The sequence below is a fragment of the Pteronotus mesoamericanus genome, unplaced genomic scaffold (assembly GCF_021234165.1).
Source record: "Pteronotus mesoamericanus isolate MK-2021 breed Mesoamerican mustached bat unplaced genomic scaffold, CSHL_Meso_final contig_82, whole genome shotgun sequence".
In the NCBI taxonomy this organism is placed as follows: domain Eukaryota; kingdom Metazoa; phylum Chordata; class Mammalia; order Chiroptera; family Mormoopidae; genus Pteronotus; species Pteronotus mesoamericanus.
In genome coordinates, this window is record NW_026555265.1 from 15,684,187 (window position 1) to 15,705,576 (window position 21,390).

The window sequence follows — 21,390 nt, forward strand, 5'->3', positions numbered from 1 at the left end:
GGAAAGAAAAGTTGGAGAGAGTGAGAGTGTGGCCTCATGGAAACCAGAAGCATTCTGACCATGTGCCGTTCCCTAATATGGAGTGGATCCCCCGTTTTATTAAAATTAGTTTCACCTGTTTTTTTATCCTTTTTAAAGCTCTTTTCCATGCTCTACTTTCCTTTATGTGCTATGAGCATTTATATAATTGAGTGATGCATATGTTAACTGAATAAAGATTTAATGAGCACCTACTAAGTGCCGGAACTGTTCTAGGATGCAGATACAGCAGGTACAAGACAGGCAAGGCTTTTGTTTTCATGACATTTATCACCTAGTGGGAATTAACAGGTGGGGATAATAAAGCAAGAGGTGGAGAAAGGATTGATTAAGTGTGAAATGCTTCTGAGAAGTTAATGATAATGAGGCTGGATTTAACCGCCTGCAGCCCACTGGAGACAGTGGTGTGGTGGGGACACACACCACGTCAGAAATGACTAAGGAACAAATGATGCACCAATTGAGAGAGGAAATATAGACAACTCTTGTAGGGAAAATGGGCAAGAAGGGTAGGAATAGAACAATGACTATATATATCTTCATTCATGGAATAATTCAGTTAAGAATGATTGGAACACAGTCATTCTTAAAATGAAACTGAAAAAGTAGAAGAATATAAGGGTTGATACTGAGCAGCATGAGGTTTCTTAGATGAAGGGTGGAGGGAGACACCCGAACACGTTTTGTGAGATTTGCCTTTGAGAGCAAAGGGACTTCCTCCTCATATTATGGTGGCAGGAATTTGAGAAGAACGATGAAATTTAAATAGCAGTGACAGGAAGTTGAGATATGAAATGTGTGTTTTTTTATTCCCTGCCATGGACTGAGGGGCATTCATTTTCCCAGGAGGAGCAACAAAGGAAGAAAATAAGGAGTCAGTAGGTGGGGGGAGGGGGCAGGTGAGACCAAACAGGAGCACTCAAACAAAGACACTAGAAGGAGAGGAGACTCAGCGCCAGATACAGGATGAGTGAATTAGTAAATTTAAAAGATTTGTGAGCAGGAATGGGTGAGGTTGAATATAGGGGAAGGCCATTGGAATGAAGAACATCATGAAATACATGGCCAGGGAACGAGATGGTCCTCCAGCGTGATGCTTGTGTTGCCAGGAAGATAAGAAGATGGAGTAAAGGAGATGGCTTTTTTCCCACAGGGACTGATGGGGGAGAGGTGGATCCCTGAACAAAAGCCTTGGCAGTCAGAAGCAAGCGTAATATGTGCTGGGAGGCAAACTGCAAAGTAGGCCGTGTGTCGTTTACAGTGGTCCCAGCAGATGTTGTGTACGAGACCAGCCTGCCTCATATGACCAGGGACTGCTGTTGTTCCCTTCTACCTTGGAGCCCCACAGTTTCTAGTTCCATAGTACTCTGCAGTTGACCTTAAAGCCAGAAGCCTGGGTGTTGTCAATAGTGACTTCTGTCTTTAGGCAAATCCCATGTCTCAAGCAGTGTTTGGAGCAGGTCGGGCATGTGTTCCTTTAAGCTGCAGGTGGAGGGATACGGTCCTTTTATGTAGAGAAGTGCTTCTCAGTGTGCTGTGGCATATACCCGAATCGCCTGGAGAACTTGTGAAAATACCTTGCTAGGTCTTACCCCCAGGACTTCTGATTCACAGGGGCTGGGGTGGGATTGGAAAGTTTGCATTTCTAAAAAGTTCCCAGGCGATGGTGGTGCTATTGGTCTAGCACCACATTTTGAAAACCACTGTTTAGAGCAGTTTCTTAATTCTAGCCCCACATCATAATGTGGGGGGATCTCAACCCGTAAAGCTCCCTGGAGCTGCAGATGAAATAAATATACCAACACAGGATCTGCATGGGGAGAAGAGGCTGGCCAATCCCTCAGAGAAGGGGCCTGATCTCCTTTTTCCCTAGGCTTTTATTGAGTTCAGCAAGTAAGGGAGCACACAGCATGCATGTATAGCTCCTCGATCAATGTCACATAGTGTTGACCAAATGTGAATAGATATTGTTCAGAAGTAACACTTGTAAGAACATAGGGGTCACTTGAAATCAGGGTCTGTTAGACAGCATGATGCTAGGTGGTTGGAACAACCTTGTGCTTGGAAACTAAACATCCAGTGTATGTTAACTCAATTAAATGAAGACATTATTCTTAGCAGGACAGGCTTCAAAGGAAATAAGGCATTATTTTTCTTCAGGCCTGATTTTCCTGTGGGGCCGCCTGTGCCCGCATTGGTTCATGCCTACTGGCCAGCATTCCTGGTTTTCCAGTTGAGACTTACAGGTCAGCCCTTGCTCACACGGGGCTACAGTCCCCAATACCAGGCAGGGCGGTTCACCATCTTAGAATCTGGGGAATTTAAATATCCCACCTGATATGGTGGTGGAGGGGGAGTGAGGCTTGAACATCAGACGATTGTACAGTGAGGGCTGAGAGCCTCTGATTTACAGTATTAGGCCCCTATTGAGACAAGTAGGAGAAACAATTAATTTTTTTTCATTTTCAAGCAGCAGTGGACATTTACTTAATCCATGTAGACATTCAGTTCCCAAGAGATAGTTAATTTTATCTGTTATACCCATGATATCTATGATACATTCCCTTATTTGACTTTGTACTTATTTTTCCAGGTTATCATAGAGTGTGCTTTTCTAGTCCAGAAGGAATTGTGGCATTTGTTTATCCGAAAAGACCCATTTGGGCAAATTTGCAATTTAAAGGGACATTTTGAAATGTGGTGTATTTCATGTCATTAATGGAATGACATGGGTCATTAAGCCCCACCAGTAAGTTTCCACTTGAAAAGCTTTATTACTTCCTGGTTGGTCTTGCGGGGGTTAGGTGGTGAGGGGTGTCTTTGTGTATCTGAAAAACATTTGACTTTGTAAGAGTTTATATTTTGGAACCCATAGAATTTGCTTGTAGTTGTCTATCTACATTAAGGACCTAATAGCAACCAAGACAGAAGTGCTATGCAGCAATTTTTGCACTCAGGAAACCATAGTTTATCTTTTCTATCTCAGTTGATTTATACTTTGCTAATTACTGCTCTGCTGTTGACCTGTTTTAGCTCCCTCTATGTATTTTTTCTTTTTTTAGTCATTTTACTTGTTTGTTTGTTTGTTTGTTTGTTTATTTTCAGAGGAAGAGAAGAGAGGCTCTCCTCTCTAACATGAGAAACATCCATCTGTTGCCTTCCGTACACCCATTGTGCCCCACACTAGCCAGGGCTATAATTTTGCTCTTAGCTATTCTTATAACCAGATTACATTAAAAATCCTTCAAGGGCCATGCCCATATTTTCCTCGCCACTTTTCCTTTCTTTCTTTTCTCTCTTTCAAAAAACTTTCCAGTGTAGCATAGTAAAACCTGTTTGTAGTGCTATTTAAGAGTATGGATTTTGGAGTCCTAATTCCTAACTAAAGCACTTTACTTTTAGGGCAAATTATATAACTTCCCTGAGTTTTCATTTCCTCATCTGTAAAGATGGCAGTATTAAATCACGGGGTTTAACTACTTCATAAATTGTGTCAAAAGACACAATGTGTGTGAACGCATTCTGTAAACTGTTAAATAAAGTACCAATGTTAATTGCTTGATTGATATCGCAGTGCTTACAGATGTAAAATTCTGGAAAGTGGATTTTTACAGATAATTGAGGTTCATGCAAATGTTTTCATTTTGGTTAGAATGGAAACACAGTTACTTTCCTCCTGTGTTTAACAACCCTGGGACCAGACTTGCTCCAGGAAATACTTCCATCTTGAGGATAAATTAAGAACAAGTTAAAATGACTTGTCAAGAACAAGAGTCACAGCTTGCACCCAAGACTAGCTTTAAGACCCTCTCCTCTGCAAGCCAAATGAGCGACAGCTACTGTATTGTAAACTCTGCCTAATCCAAGCCTTGCCTTCAAGTCATTCATCCCAGGCCCTAAAATCCTTTGAATATACTCCTTCAATTTACCCCTTTTGAGACACAACCTGGATATCAAGGTGATGTCCTCTCCTGCTATAATAAGGCTAAAAAGATTAGTTTTTCTTTACTAACAAGTTTTTCTAGTGGTCTTTTGGGAAATTGACACAATCCTCTTAAAAATCTTTCTAAAATACAGTATTCCAACTTTCTTCCATGACTGGAATGGCTTGGCATAAAGAACTTAAAGGAATCTTATCTATTTCTACATATAATCCAAAGTCTTATGTAATCATTTAGGTCCTTAGAAAAATATTTTATTAATTTTCCATCGAGACACATAGCCCACTAAATAATTACAATTGACTCTTGAACAACGCCAGGGTAATGGGCGCCCACCCTAATGCAGTTGACAGTTCCAGTATAACTTTTGACAGTGGATTCCTAGGAGGGACTGACTCCTGCCTATATCAAAATCCACTGATGATTGAGTCCTTTATATAAAACAACGTAGAAAAACGTACACAGTTAGCCATCCACATCCGAGGGTTCCTAACTGCAGATTGAAAATAGCTACTGTTTTTGATCCGTGGTTGGTTAAATCCTCAGATGTGAAACCATGGATATGGAGTGCTGACTGTATATTTATTGAAAAAATGCACTTATGTGGACCTGAGCAGTTCAAACCTGTGTTGTTCATGGGCCAAATGTATTCCAGACCTCTGGAAAGGTAAGCCTTCGTTAACTGAGAATAGAATGCAGTAGTCTTCAAAGCTACTGCCTCAGAATCTCTCAGGATGAGGGCTTCTGACGTTTAGCCAGGGCTGAGATCTTCTAATTTAGTGTATCATTAATTATGGACAGTTGATGTTCTCAAACTTTAATGTGCATAAAAATCTTCTGAAGAGCTCGTTAAAAATGCATATTCCAGAGCCCCATCCCCAGGAACTCTAGTTCATAGGCATAGGGTGGAGCCCCAGAATCCACATGTTAATGTAGCATCTGTAGTCTTCTACAGACCACATATTGAGAAGTGTTGACTAATAAAGAAGTAAATCCTCATAGCTGAAGGAAACTGGTTATGATTGAAATCTTTAGACTGCATCAAGTAATGAGGTACCATTTCCTGAAATAATACTCTTTTTATTCTGGGCTTTAGTTTCCTCATTTGCAAAATGGAATTACTAACGTTAATTAACCATTAGAGATGTCTCATTGTGCTCTGTGTCAGGACCCTGCCTGGAATGTGCATAATAAAAGACAAATTGGCAATTTTATTAATTCATAACCGGTTTTCAATTCTATTATTAAAGTTAGTAAACTTCTTTAAATTCTGTATGTTGCCTTGAATACAAATCCATTCTCCACTAACAAGTCAAAGTATATAGAGGTTTCTCGAATATCATATTTGATTTTTGTTCATCTTGGAATTTGAACTTAACCAATATTTTTATGTTTACAAATATAATCAGCACACCAAATCTTAAATGACAAATAACCAATTGGGCTTTTTAAAATGCCAAGTACTATAGAATATTAGTAGAGGAAATATGAGAGGTACATAATAATTATAAAGGCCAACTGTAATAAAAAAGGATAGGTGACAAATCTATTAGAAGATGGCAGTTTTAAAAGGTGAAATTTATGATATGTAAATTATATCTCAATAAATCTGTTCTTAAAAATGCATATTTTGAGAACAATCCCCCTAATGGATATTTATCTAAAAGAATTGAAATCAGGATTTGAAGAGATCTGTATTCCCATGTTCACTGCAGCACTACTCACAAGATAACAAAATAACCCCAATATCCTCAACACGTGAATGGATAAAGAAAAACGGTATATTCATACAATGAAATATTACTCAGCCTTTAAAAAAAAAGAAAGAAATCCTGTCACATGTGACAATATAGATAAACCTAGAAGATATGCCACACGATATAAGCCAGAAAGACAAATACTACATGATTTCACTTAAATGAGGTATCTAAAATAACCAAATTTATAGGAGAGGGAATAGAATGGTGTTTGTTTGGGATTGGGGGGTGGAATGGGGAGTTGTTCAGCTGGTAGAAAGTTTTAGTGATGCAAGATAAATACGTTGTAAAGATCTGCTGTACAACAAAGCGGCTATAGTTAACAATACCATATTGTACACTTAAAATTTGTTGAGAATGGATCTCATGCTAAGAACAACAAGTCAAAAGGAGACGTTTCGAAATGATGGACATGGCTATTACCTTGATAGCAACGATGGTTTCACAAGTGTATGCCTATGTATATATTAAATATGTACAGTTTTGTGTATATCAATTATATCTCAGTAAAGCTGTTAAAATGTGTATTAAGAAGAGTACAGTAAAACAAAACAATAAAGACAGAAGTTTATTTCTTCATACATAAAAGCCGTCCCAAGATAGTCAATTCAGGACTGACATCCTCCACAGGTCAGGGAACCAGGCTCTGTCAGCCTCAGCGTGTAGCTTTCATCTATTTTGCAATACGGCTACTTGAGTTTCAACCATCACATCTGCATCCCAGCCAGCAGGAAGAGAGAGAGGAGGGCAAAAACGTGGATCTTTTCCCTAAGGTACTTCTCTGGAGTTGCATGAATTACTTCTTACACCTCAATGGCAGAATTAAGTCACATGGTCACATCTAACTAAGAGGGAGGCTGGGAAACGTAGTCCTAATTCAGAGCAGCCATATGTCTGGCTAACATTCAGTAGGAAAAGAGTTATTTTTCCTCATATTAAGGAGGAAGGAGAGGAAAAACTAGCAGTGTCTGCTACATGGGCATTTTGCTTAGGGCTTGAAAATGTTAGAATAGTTTGTATTTAACTCATCAAGCAATTTGTAGACAGCAGATTCTTAGGCAAAATGTGACATTAGTTTAGGAATATAATCAATCTTTGTCCGTGATAGGTTGAAATGAGGGAAAACTAGAATTGGAGACCATATAGGTGATTACAATAGACAAAGCAAAAGGTAATGTAACGTAGAGAATGTTCAGGGCAGCAGCAGCAGGACTAGGGAGGACACACCTATTTAAAAGAATAGAACCAAAGAATTTGGCAACTAAATTTAGTGTGTGGATGTGCCAGGAAATGAAAGAGACTTGCCACGATTTCATCATGACTTCCCAGAATTGGGGTTCACAAGGAGCCCAGTAGAAAAGTAATTAAGTTAAATGGGCTCCCACCTTTCGAACAATAAAGCAAGGTGGGGGGTGCTTTTCTGGGTGCCTGGTATCAGGGAGCTGCTCAGGCCCCCGGACACATGCAGCTCGGACTCTGAACACCACTGAGAGAGACTGAGGGAAAAATACCACTCCTTCTTTTGAATCTCCTCCAGTAGAAGATAATAAACATTTATCAATATCTCACATTTTAAAACTCTCAAACTACTCTGTATGTAATCAGATCTATCCTCAGCTCCCAAGATGGGTAATGATTATATAATAAACCCAGCATTTCTAAGTGCCCTAACAATAACTAACGTTATGGACTATTTAGTGGTTTTTTTCCCCCCTTTCGGATAGTATTTTTTTTAATTTTTAATTTTTTTTTTTTTGTCAGCTGCTAGCCATACCGGGGCTCCCTTGTATATTACTACCTGTTTCTCCCTTGCTTCCTTTAGGATTCTCTGTTTGTCTTTGATATTTGCCATTTTAATAATGATGTGTCTTGGAGGGGGCCTCACTGGGTTCCTCTTGAATGGGACTCTCTGTGCTTCCTGGATTTGTGTACCTTTTTCTCTCCTCCAATTAGGGAAGTTCTCCTTCATTACTTTTTCAAACAGATTCTCTATCCTTTCCTCCTCTTCTTCTCCTTCTGGTATCCCTATTATATGGATATTATTACATTTCAGGTTGTCCTGCATTTCCCTAAATGCCTCTTCATTCTTTTTCAGTCTTTTTTCATTTTCTTACTCTTTCTGGGAGCTTTTTTTTACCTTGTCCTCCAACTTGCTGATTCGATCCTCAGCTTCATCTAGTCTGCTTTTGATTCCTTCTACTGTGTTCTTCAATTCAGAAATTGTACTCTTCATTTCCTCTTGTCTCTTATTGATAATCTCTATGTCCTTTTACATGCTGATATAGTTTGCAGTTAGTTCCTCATAGTTTCCCTGTAGTTTTTTGTAATTCTCTCTGAGCTCACTGAGCTCATTGAGCTTCCTTAGAACCATTGTTTGGAATTCAATATCTGATAGTTTACTTGCCTCTATTTCATTTAGTTCTCTTTCTGGGGATTCCCCCTTTTCCTTTGAGTGGGGCATATTTCTTTGTCTTCCCATTATTTGTGAGACTCTTCTCTTTTGCTTCTGATTCTTAAGTTGATCTGTCTTATTTCCTGACTTTGTGGTTTGAACTTCTATGGTTGGAGACTGCTGTTTTTACTTTCTGAATCTGCCTCTGATGATGTCAGATGTTGACCCTATCTGACCTTAGACAGTCTGTTCGAGACTTCCAGGAATCTACTGTTTGTGGCTGTCTCCTTCAGCTATTAATCTAGTCACTCTGCACTCAGCAGGCCACCTTAGACAGCTCAGGGTGGGGCAGATTCCCTCCTGGGGGCAGGGTTATTGGGTCCACTCATGCTGCTGCCGTATGGGGGAGGAGTCCACACCAGGATCCCGCCGGCTACTCTCTCCGTCCCCAGTCTCTCCTCAAGTGTTGCCAGACATCTCTACGCCCCCTTTAGCCAGGGATCTACTTACTGTCTGTGGCTGTCACTTTGCACTCAGCAGACAGCTTAGACAACACAGGGTGCGGTGGAATCCCACCTCGGGGCAGGACTATTGGATCCTTTGATGCTGGTGCTGCTCAGGGGGAGTGGTCTCTGCCTAAGTAAGATGGCTGCTGCCGCATGGGGGACGAGTCAGCACCGACATCCCACCGGCCACCCTCCCAATTCTCTCCCCAAAGCCCCCTCCCCAGTCTCCCCCCAGGCGTCTCCAGCCCACTCCCCCTGACCTCTGCCAGAGACCAGGGCAAGTGGCTGCAAATAAAAATTTATGCGTTGGCCCTTTAAACAGTTCTTTGAGTCTCCAGCTGCCTGTCTCTGGCAGAGAGCAACCCTGCGGCTTTCACAGCTGGCTGTTTTCTGTGTACCTTTTGGGCTCTGGTGCTGTGGGCTAGAGATCCCCACTTTTGGTTTAGACCCCGCTCTTCTCAGGGGGATCCAGCTGGCTGTTTCAATATCCTTCTGGTGCTACCGCCTGTGGGCGCCCCGCCCACCTTCTCAGGTCTGTACCGCACTCCTTACCAGTTAGGTTGCACTAAAGCCAATTCTTCTGTCTCCGAGGCTACAAGGCTCCCCCCTCGCTACCACCCAGCTGCCTGCCTCAGGTGACCCCCCCGCCCACCTCCCCGCTGCATTCCAGCTGCAACCCCAGGTTGGTCCTGGGAGGAGGCCAGTGCGACCCCCACCCGCTTCTCCACCATCTTGATTTTCCCTAATTTTTAATTTTTAAATCATGTTTATTCTATTACAGTTATCTCAATTTCCCCCCTTTGTCCTCCTCCACCCATTCTACCCCGACCCCCCACCCCGCTCCCCGCTCCCACAGTCAATTGCTGTGGGTGGCGGGGGGCAATGCATTATGGGGAGCACGGGGCATGGGCACTCCTGGGTCTGAGGGTTACTGTCTGGAGCCAGCTGAAGAGGGAGCGGTGCTTTGAATCCCAAAGAGCCGGTCCCAGGGTTGTCATGGATGGGAGGAATAAAAAATGAATTGTCGCAAACACTTCTCTGTTTGTCAGGAGAGGGACATGGCTTTCCCCTCTAGGGGAGAAGGCCCTGAACACCCATGTCCAAAGACTTTTATTGAGAACCATATGCACAGGGGTATGGATGCAAAGCTCATCAATCAATTCCAAAGACTATGTTTACAGAAAACAGACAGAGATCATGGATAACAATTGGAGGAACACAAAGATCTGCCTCAGGTCAGGATCTATGAATAATGTAAATCTCCTTCCCAGTATGAGCCGGTTATCACCACTTTTGAGGGAAGAACAAAGCAGGCTTAGAGGAACTTACTTCTAGACCTGATTGTCCCCGGGAACAGCGCGATCCAGTTTAGGGCTGTACCTGCCTTTAATATTGTTTCAAGCCTGAGCCAGGCAGGCAAGGCAGAGCCACCAAGAGATAAGGAGACTTCTTTCAGAGAGAATGAGGACTCTGGCCAAGTCGAAGCTGAGCTGAGGGGTGTGGGCCTTTTTGCCCTTTCTCCGTGTCCCCCCCACCCCAAGCCTTTCTCCTGCTGTCCATAATGGCCGATGTCTGTCTTAGGTTGTCTCTCCTCATGAGAGAACTTAACTGTCATCAACAACTGACCATCACAGGGCCAAGCAGGGTGATGTGAGGGAGGCAGGAGCTGTGCCCCTACCAGAGGGACAGGTTTCGTCTCCTCAGTGGCCTGTTTTCCCAAGGCCTCCTTGATTAGCTCCAGCCTTGGGGCCCTCTTGCCTATCGGTGAGGCTGCAGTTCCTGAAACCAGACAGGGCATTTCCCAACAGTCAATTCCAACTCTGTTGTCCATGTCCATGGGTCATTCATACATGTTCTTTGTTTAGTCCCATCTCCTTCTTTCCACCATTGTCCTTCTTCCCCATGCCCTATAGTCACTTTCAGTCTGCTCCATGTTTCCTTGCCTGTGGCTTATTTTGTTAGTTAATTTATTTTGTTGAATAGATTCCACTTATAGGAGAGATTGTATGGTAGTTGCCTTTCACCATCTGACTTGTTTCACTTAGCAAAATGTTCTTCAGTTCCACCCATATTGTCGCAAAAGGTAGGAATTCCTTTCTTCTTTTTTTAAAAATGCAGATCGATGTTATTTATTTATTTATTTTAAATGTCAAAATCCATTATAAAATATTTAAATATTTAAATCCATTATAAAGTCTTAGCAATCAAGACAACATGACGTCAGCAGAAAAATAATAAAGTAGATAATGAAATAAAGTGAGCATTCTAGAAACAGGTATATAAACCTGTCTAACAATGTAATATATGATTAAATTGATATTTCAAGTCAGTAGGAAAAATAAGGTTTATTCAACAAATAAGGTGCATGGACTACTACTACTTGAAATAAAACAAATAGAGAGCCCTATTTCACATATTATACAACAAATATTCTGGTGAGTTAAAATCAATATGTAAAATCTAAGGAGTTTAAGGAGAAAATACAAAATAATAATTTTCTTCCCCTGAAGTAAAATCTTCAAACCCAGAAGGTGTAAAGTAAAATATTGACAATATGACTATATTAAACATTTAAGACTATACAGTAATATACATATAAAAAAAGTTAAAGGACAAGTAGTAGAATAGGAAAGTATTTGTAAGACATCTAAAAAAGGGCTAGTAGTTTTGTTTTATTTTTTAGGGAAAAAGTTCTACAAACATTTAATCAAAAAATGGATAAAGAGTACCAAAAAGTTATTTAAAGCTTTTTAAAAATAATAGAAATAGGCAAGAAATATACAAAAACAGGTTTCATTTGAACAAATAATAAAGTAACAATTAAAAGAACGCATCATTGTCATAAAAAGATTAATAAGTATTAAAAATATTGGTAATATCAAGTATTGGTGACTGTGAAAGGAACTGGGTATCAGTACACTCTTTTTCTTCAACTTCTTAAAGCAGTCCCTTTAGCAAATCTTGCAATACTGGTTTGTTGGAGGTGTACTCTTTCACCCTTCTTTTGCCTGGGAAACTCTTTATTTCCCCTTCCATTTTAACTGAGAGCCTTGCTGGGTAGAGCAGTCTTGGTTACAGGCCTTTGCTTTTCACTACTTGGAATATTTCTTGCCATTCCCTTCTGGTTTGTAGTGTTTCTGTTGAGAAGTCAGCTGCTAGCTGTACCGGGTCTACCTTGTATGTTACTACCTGTTTCTCCCTTGCTTCCTTTAGGATTCTCTGTTTGTCTTTGATATTTGCCATTTTAATAATGATGTGTCTTGGAGGGGGCCTCACTGGGTTCCTCTTGAATGGGACCCTCTGTGCTTCCTGGATTTGTGTACCTTTTTCTCTCCTCCAATTAGGGAAGTTTTCCATCATTTCTTTTCAAACAGGTTCTCTATCCCTTCCTCCTCTTCTCCTTCTGCTATCCCTATTATATGGATATTATTACATTTCAGGTTGTCCTGCATTTCCCTAAATGCCTCTTCATTCTTTCTGAGTCTTTTTTCATTTTCTTGTTCTTTCTGGGAGCTTTTTTCTAACTTGTCCTCCAGCTCACTGATTCGTTCCTCAGCTTCATCTAGTCTGCTTTTGATTCCTTCTACTGTGTTCTTCAGTTCAGAACTTGTATTCTTCATTTCCTCTTGTCTCTTACTGATATTTTCTATGCCCTTTTTCTCGCTGACATAGTTTGCAGTAAGTTTCTCGTAGTTTCCCTGTAGATTTTTATAATTCTCTCTGAGCTCACTGAACTCATTGAGCTTCCTTAGAACAGTTGTTTTGAACTCACTGTCTGATAGTTTACTTGCCGCTACTTCATTTAGTTCTCTTTCTGGGGATTCCTCCTTTCCCTTCAACTGGGGGGTGTTTCTTTGTCTACCAATTTGTGAGACTCTTTTTTGTTGCTTCTACTTCTTCAATTGATCTGTCTTGATTTCCTGACTCTGTTGTGTGAACGTCTATGGTAGGAGACTGCTGTGTTTTCTTTCTAGATCTGCCTCTGATGATGTCAGATGCTACCCTGTCTGACCTTAAGCAGTCTTTGAGAATTCCAAGAATCTATTGTCTATGGCTGTCTCCTTCAACTGTTAATCTAGTCACTCTGCACTCAGCAATCAGGCTTAGACACCACATTGTGGGGCAGAGTCCATCCTGGGAGAGGGGTTATTGTGTCTTCTCATGCTGCTGCCACTCAGGGGACTCATCTGCCTGAGCCAGATGGCTACTGCCATATGGGGGATGAGTCAGAACCAGCATTCTGCCAGCTACTCTCTCAGTTCTCTCCCCAAAGCCTCCTTCCCCAGTTTCTTTTCAGGTGTCTCTAGTCCATTCTGCCCCTGCCTTTGCCAGATACCAGGGTAAGTTGCTGCAAATAAAAATTTATGCATTGGCCCTTTAAATGGCTCTTTGGGTCTCCAGCCACCTGTCTCTGGCAGAGAGCAACCCTGCTGCTTTTCACAGCTGGCTGTTATCTGTGTACTTTTTGGGCTCTGGTGCTGTAGGCTGGAGATCCCTGCTTATGGTTTAGGCCCCACTTTTCTCAGGAGGATCCAACTGGCCATTTCAATATCCTTCTGGCACCACCACCCATGGGCACCCCCCCCCACCTTCTTGAGTCTCCACTGCACTCCTTACCACTTAGGTTGTGCTAAAGCTGATTCTTCTGTCTGACCAAGGTTATAAGGCTCCTCTCTTGCTATTGTTTAGTTGTTTGTTCCAGGTGATTTCTCCACAATTTAATTGGAATTCCAGATTGGTCCTTGGAGGAAGTCAGTGTGACTTCCACTCACTTCTCTGCCATCTTGATTCTCTCTTTAGTGGTTTTTAAAGTATATTTTAAAAATCCACTTAAGCACTGACTGGTGTGGCTCAGTTGGTTGGGTGTTGTTCTGCGAAGTGAAAGGTCGCCGGTTTGATTCCTGGTCAGGATGCCTGGGTTCTGGGCTCAGTTCCAGTTGGGGTGACATTTCTCTCCCTTTCTTTCTCCCTCCCTTCCCCTCTCTCTAAAAATAAATAAATAAGAATCTTTAAAAACTAAAAGAAATCTATTTAATTATTTCCTTAAATGCCATTCCCATTTCCCATGTGAGAAGACTGAGAAATAATCATGCTGAGTAACAGGCTTATTGGTGAGGAGGAATGATGCTGAGATCTTAGCTGAAGACTTACTGACTCCTAATCCCAAGGTCTCTCACCTTTGCTACATGAATGAGCAGGAAAATGGTCATTTCAGGATTGTGGGTATATGCATGTGTGCTATGCATTTTGGTTTCTGTAAAAGGTGTGAGAATGCCCCAAGTGATTTGGGAATCGTGATTAAACTTGTCATCTTCAGAAAAAACTGCTCCTATGGGGATGGCTAGTCTGTTTCCTGTGAAAAGAGAGTTATCTTTCCAGATGAAATATTGAGAAGGCTGGTGATGTTTCCAGCCTTCCTAAATCACTTGTACATATTCCTTTGGTTGGTGTGGCAACTCGCTTTTGCTACTGATCTATGCAGGCCTTTCATGTCATTCCCTGAACTTACTGAGACTTCTGGGCTGACTCATGGCCCATCCACATTTCCTTAAACTCTTCCTATCTAAACTCACAATAATTTAAACCATGCTTTGAACCTTCTTAAGGTAATTCAAACTTTGCTAAACTAGAATAAACTATATCTGGTAAGTAAAGATGCAATATATTGCACCTACTGATAACATGAGAAATTTGGGAATAGTCCAAATATCTCATAATAAAGCTTTATATACTCTACTTATTTATCATCATGAGGAAACTATGACAGAGATCTACTGAATGAAATGTTATTTATTCATTGGAAAATGGTAGTTATAAGGACTATATAGCCATACCACACTATCTCTCCCTCTCTCTCTCTCCCCCTCTCCCTCTCTCTCTCTCTCTACACACACACACACACACACACACACACACACACACACACACACACATATATGGGGAGCGGGGAGGAAGCAGTTAAGAACTTGAATGTACCCTTATCATGTGAAGGGGACCCAAATACACCACCCCAAATGTACCATGTTGGTATAATAATTGTTTTGAGCTGAAGACATTTAAGAAGCAGCAAACATAGAAAGAGTGCTCTGCTCTCCCTCTATCTGTCTATAAGCAAGATATAAATTTTCCTTTGTGAAGGATTTCCACCTCCCCTCTCTTGGACCAGGAGCAGAACAGCCATTATTGCTGGAGGCAGAAATGGCACCAAGATGAGTCTACACAAACAAATCTTACTGAAACTGCTATTATATCCATTAGTTTCCCTATAAATTTACCTTCTCATAATTTACCACCCCCAGGAGCCCAAACCCCTTTTCCCTTTTTTACACTTCTCTATAAATTTATCTGATTCTATGTTAAGATGGTATATAAGCCCCAAATCTTAGCTACTCCTTTACGTTGCTTATTACTAATTTCTTCACACATTGCGCGCATAAAGAAACCCTTATATTCTCCTGTTAATCTGTGCTTTATTAGTCTAAATGGCCAAGCCTCTGACACTAAACCTAGGAAAATAGAAGATACAGTTTTTCTTCCTCTACATATGTCAAAAAAATGGCAGAAAGGAAATACGCCAACATATTAACGTTGGTTATGTACCATGTAGCACATTCAAACAAAAAATAAGTTGTGTCAAAGCAGCATTTTGTAAAAATACTGCAAAATAATTAAACACCAGCATCTCAACAGTCAAAAACAGATTTGGTTCAAGTGTTGCTCAGTAATAATAATTAAGGAATACTTTAGTTTAGTACTTGATAAAGAGATTAGAACTTGATAATGGCTGAACCCATGCTATGAAGGAAGAAATATACACAGTTTTACAAAAGAGTTAACAAAAGCATGATGAAGAATCAAGTTCTGGAGTCAGATTATTTTCTATTTGTAAGGTTTTGGGCAAGTTTACGTAACATTTTGTGCCTCGATTTTCTCTTCTTAAAAATGGGAATAATGGTAACTACCTAGTGTTGTTGTTGAGGATTAAGTAATACTGCCTGCATACAATAAGCACTCAATAAAATCATGACTCATCCTAATAATAATTCTCTTTTTCTTCTTGCTAAGAAAATGTTGATAATCATTAGGTAGATGTAGCAAAGGAATGGCTATATCAAGTGTTTGGCAACTTTATTGGTCCTTCCATTTGACTACCTAAAGCTTCTCCCTGGGTGGTGTAGCCCTGGTCTAGGAGTGCTGTAGGCTCTCCTTTGGGTGGAAAATTAACTCCACATATGGGATCCAAAACAAAATTGATTTTATTTTGGAATAAAATCCAAAATAAAAATGGGCAGAAAAACAAACGCCATGATATTGGCTATGAAACTCTGCCATAGATCCTCTTTCCCACTTCGTAGCATACCGGGCGTTTCATGACTTCATCAGGCACAAAGGGTAGGTTGGAAGGGCTATGGGTGAGTCAGGGGCAAGAGGCAGGAAGTGTCATCACGAGGGCAACAGACTAGAACACTGGACTAGCTGTCATCCTCTGTCCCAAATGAGCTTTGTGACCATGGGAAAATGTACTCACTCTGACCCTTAGTCCCTCCCCAGGTAAAATGAAGGGGCACTACGGGGTAGATTCCTTCTACCACTAACATTCTACGAGCCGGTGCTCCCTCTCTCAGCTACCACTTCCTCTGAAAAGATAGAAGAAACTGCTGATCCTCATACCAGCTACTGACTCCCTTGATCCCAGGCAGATTACAATGTCCCCCAAACCCTTTTTTCAGCAATAAGGCCTGACTAATGCGCAAGGCTGAATTTGGCTGGATGCTGGGGTGGAGGAGCTGAGTGCCCTGCTCGTGCAGCGTGGGGCTCTGTGTGTGCTGGTTGTCATCGTTGCTCAGGGATGCCTTGTTTCTGAGGCCCTTTTGTGCTGTTTACTCTGCCTCACTCTTCCTCCCAGCACCCTTCTGAATGGTGCTGGCTGATGTCTCCCTTTCCTTTTCAGAATTTCGGTTTACTTTTGGTTCTAACTTAGAGCTTTGGTGATGAAAGAAAGGAGATCATATTTCTTATAGTCAGAGCTGTATTTTCAGGGCACAGCTGCCTAGATCTATTAGAAATAAAACAGGAGGAGATATGAGGACGTGGGCAAGTCTCCCTCCTGGTGGGAGAAGAACCCAATGAGAATTTAGTCTCTGGAAAGCTAAGCCCAAACAGGCTTGTGGGGTCGACGCTGCATGCTGGTATCTTATCAGCTAATGGGTAAAGGGGGAGCTCTTTTCTGGGTGCTGGAGGGAGCTGCCTCTAACCCTTGCACTACTCCTAAGCTCTTGTGACTATCTGAGGCTGGAGGGGGGTCTCATGGAATATTGGAACTAGAGGGTCCCCGAGAGCTGTTGCACAGTGGTGACAGCAAAGCCCTGTTTTGTGCTGCCCTGGAAAGCTCTAACACAAATGGCTGTGCAGAACACTCTGCAGGAGGCCTTCTAGGGGCTTTGTCACTTAATATTCATGTGTGACCCATACACACGTACAGACTCACATGCAGAGCAGGTGACTAGAGAATGACTGTTCTGTTTTCCAAGGCGTTTGAAATATTCACTCCAGTACAGAAGAAAGCAATAAGTACCAGTCTTCTGATCTGGCAATAATAGCTTTGTGTATATAGTATTTATTGAGCTCTTATGGTATGCCAGGCAATGAGGATTCTGTCATGTAATGTTCACTGTAATCTTATCAGGAAGGAGCAACTTTTATCTACATTTTATGAATAGGGAAATAGAAGCTTAGAAAATTTAAATAAATTTCCAAACTCACAAAGCTACTAACTGATGAAATAGAATTTAAAAAGAAGTAGTTAGTCTGTGGAGCTTGTGTATCTATCAAGAAAACCAAAGTACTTCCCCACATGGTCTCTGTTCCAATGACATGGTTAACACCATTTATTCTTCAATGAGTTTTATTCATTATAAACTAAGGACACGGATTTTGGAGACTTCCTGCCTGGGTTCAAGTCCCAGTTTTACCACCTATTGATTGTTGTATTCCTGGGCAAGTTGCTTAACCTCTGAGCTTTAATTTTCTTGTCCATGAAAGGAGGATAATAATAGTACCAAGTTCATGGATTGTTGTAAGGATTAAGTGAGATAACTTATGTACAGCTCTTAGAACATAGTAAATGCCAGCCCTTCTTATCGTATGTTAGCTATTACTGATGACAAACATTTATTGGTTGCCTACTGTATGCCAGCTACTAGGTTCTTGGACGTAGGCAGAAGAAAGAGACAGAATCTTGTGGTCAAAAAAATAAGTTATGGGGAGGAGAAGAGAGGTATTTAGCCAGTTGTAAAGTGTTACATCCATAGTGCATCACGAAGGAGGGAGTGACAGGCAGTAGTAAAGCTACAGAGGAATGTTTGGGGCCAGAGTCAGCAGGACAAGAAAATCATATGTGCTAAGGGGTTGGGACTTCATCCAGTGTAAGCAACCGAGGAGCTGGGGCATTTTAAAAATAATGGATGGCACAATCGCTTCCGAACTTTATAGCCTCTGCTCAAGTCTTGTTTAACCAGAGGTGAATGTAAGAAAAGATTCAACAGGAGAGGAATCATTCTTACAAAACTTATTTTTTGCCATATTAAAAAAAATTCTGTTTGGAAGCTGATCTGTAGATTTTATGTAATATAAGAAGATTCATTGTACAAAAAAAGTACATTTCAAATCATCATATATTCTTATTCCATATGCATCTTGCAAGTTACTCGCATTGACAATACATTTGGCACCCTCTAGAATGTACAAAAGATGTTATATAAATAGTAACATGGCCCGTGCTGCCAGGGGCTCCTCTTGACTCAGGCAAAGATGACAATGTATTCTGTTAAGAGTAGGAGATAATGCATGAGGCAGTAGCCTCATTATGCATGTCAGAGAATGTCTGAGCTGGGGGCATAATCTCCAGGGAACAGGAATAATTTTAAGAGTCAAAGCTAGGGTTGGCTTATTATTACGTCAGTAAACCCAACCTGTTCCACCAGTTCCGATCTGCATGGCTGATTAAATGACTGGCATGATCAGCCAGGTGTTCTCTGCTATGCATGCCCAGCTCCAACAAAGAAAACTAAAGGAAGTGGAAAATACCAGGGTAATAATAAAATAGCCAAGGATGTGGGCAAAGATTTAGCATAAAGTGTTTATCACAGTGTAGATTATGGTAGCGAGAATGCCTAACAATTGGTAGTGTTTGAAAAATATTATAGTACATCTGTAACACTCACTACCTCATAGTTATTGAAAATGATAATGTAGAAGAGTATGTAATGACAACCCAAGTGGGTTGTACCATATCATTATGCTTTTAAAAAAAAAACAAACAACTTCAAAATGATGTGCACAATCAAATCTTGTTTTTGTAGCAGAAATAAAAGTCTCATATATTAATAGTTCTTTTCCCTAGGTGGCAAGACTATAGGTGATTTTATTTTGCTCTTGCTTATGTGTACTATGTAATTTTTCTATAGTGAAGGTCTATTAATTTTGTATCCTTGGTTATTTAAAACACACAAGAAAATCACCCTCCTCTTCCTCTTCTTGGGTGTGACCTCCAGAAGTGGCAGCCATCTCCTATTTGGTGCCACAGCGGCCCTCTGACCCCTCCTGAAATTCAAGATTGTCCAAAATGGACCAGAAAGTTCATCCAGCACCATAAGACTGACTTATCAACATTAAGTTTATAATACATAACATTGGTTATAGGAACAACCAGAAAACAAAGCATAGTCTGCCCAGTGGCTTCCAGAAGTTCCTGGTCCACAGCATCAAGGAGCTCTTAAAGTGCTAATGTGCAACAGATCTCACGGTACTGAGACTATCACAACATCTCCTCGAAGAACTGCAAAGCCATCGCAGAAAGAGCAGCTCAGCTGGCCATCAGAGTCACTGTCCCCAACACCAGGCTGTGCAGTGAAGAAAATGAATAGACACTTCACGTGCATGTTTCCTTTGTGGTAACTAAAACTGTGACAACTCTTCCATCTGGCATTGTCCTCTCTTAAAGCAGAAACAAAAACCAAGATGATTTTCATAAAATGGAATAAAAATAATATTTGTAGGGGCTAAATACATGTTGCTCCTTAGTCCTCACACCAATTCTAAGAGATGGTTGTGGTTGAAACCAGGGGTATTCTACCAAATACATCATTTCCCAGCCTCCCTTGGAGTCAAATTGGTCATTTCTGGCAGATGGAATACGGGCAGAAGTTATATGCCCCCTGCCAGCCTCCCACAGTTCTTTTTTGCTCTCTTCACCTACACGACTGCCAGCAAAAGACTCCAAGTTGTACCCAAAGAAAGGAGCCCAGATGTTCAGAGAACTGCTCAGGAGAGCCATCCATTTCCACCCACCCACAGAACAAGAAATAGGCTTTTACTTCTTCTTCCAGAAAACAGCAAATGGCGGATGACGCCGGTGCTGTGGGAGAACACAGAGGCCCCGGGAGCCCTGGAATGGGAGGCTGTGTTGGCCTCTGTGGACGGCTGACAGCAGCATCGGGGCCAGAGTCAGGGCTGGGGCTGGAGCAAGGCCCTGGTCGCAGAGCTCAAAGCCGAGGGCAAGGAATGGATGCCCATCACCATGCTGGGCCGCCTGGTCATGGACATGAAGCTCCAGTCCCTGGAGGAGCTCTATCTCTTCTTCCTGTTCATCCAGGAATTTGAGATCATTGACTTTTTCTTGGGGACATTTCTCAAGGATGAGGTTTTGAAGGCTATGCCAGGGCAAAAGCAGACCCAAGCTGGCCAGAGGACCCAGTTCAAGGAATTCATTGCCATTGGTGACTACAATGGACATGTTACTCTGGGGGTTAAGTGCTCCAAGGAGGTAGCAACTGCCATCTGTGGGGCCACCATCCTGGACAAGCTCTCTATTGTCCTTGTGCATGAGGCTACAGGAGGAAACAAGATTGGCAAGCCCACACCATCCCATGCAAAGTGACTGGCTGCTGTGGCTCTGTGCTGGTGTCCCTCATCCCTGCCCTCAGAGGTACTGGCATTGTCTCAGCCCCTGTGCCCAAGTAGCTGCTGCTGATGGCTGGCATCGACGACTGCTACATCTTGGCCAGGGGCTGCACTGCTACCCTGGACAACTTCACCAAGGCCACCGTTAGTGCCATCTCCAAAGCCTACAGCTCTCTCACCTCCAACCTCTGGCAAGAGACTGTGTTCACCAAGTCTATCAAGAATTCACTGACCATCATGTAAAGACCCATAGCAAGGTTTCTGTGCAGAGCACCCAGTCTCTAGCTGTGATCACTACGTAATTTTATACCAGAAAAACAAAATGAATTAAGCTTGTTTTTTTAAAGGAGAAATAAACTTTTACTACAGTAAGCCATCAAGATTTTTGGGCTTTTCATAACAACAGCACAGCCAGTCCTACCTCAAATAACACAGGTTCATACTATTGTTATCCTGTTTTACAGATGAAGCAAGTAAGTCTCAGAAGGCTGAAGTAACTTTTTAAATCACAGAGCTATACAGGGTAGAACGGGGATTCAAACCAATGTTTGTTACACTCTAAAGTCATAGACTGGACAACTTCCTTATAGAGAGTTACACCTTTTCCCTTCGCTACCTGGGTGGGAAGGCAAAAATGCTTCCAATACGTGCTGATTTTTAGAATGATTATCAGGCATACATCTGGACTGATGGGAGTATATATTTAAGCTTCAAGTAAAAAAAAAAAAAATCACTTGAGATGCTGGTTTTTAAAATGCCAGTTCAAGTACCTCATCCTCATGATTCTGATTCAG

The 21,390-nt window shown here is 41.5% G+C and overlaps 1 pseudogene; it reads left to right on the plus strand.

Moving 5' to 3' along the window:
• The first annotated feature begins 20,032 nt into the window (after nucleotides 1-20,032).
• On the plus strand, nucleotides 20,033-20,898 carry LOC129080009 (40S ribosomal protein S2-like; annotated as a pseudogene).
• Nucleotides 20,899-21,390: the final 492 nt, after the last annotated feature.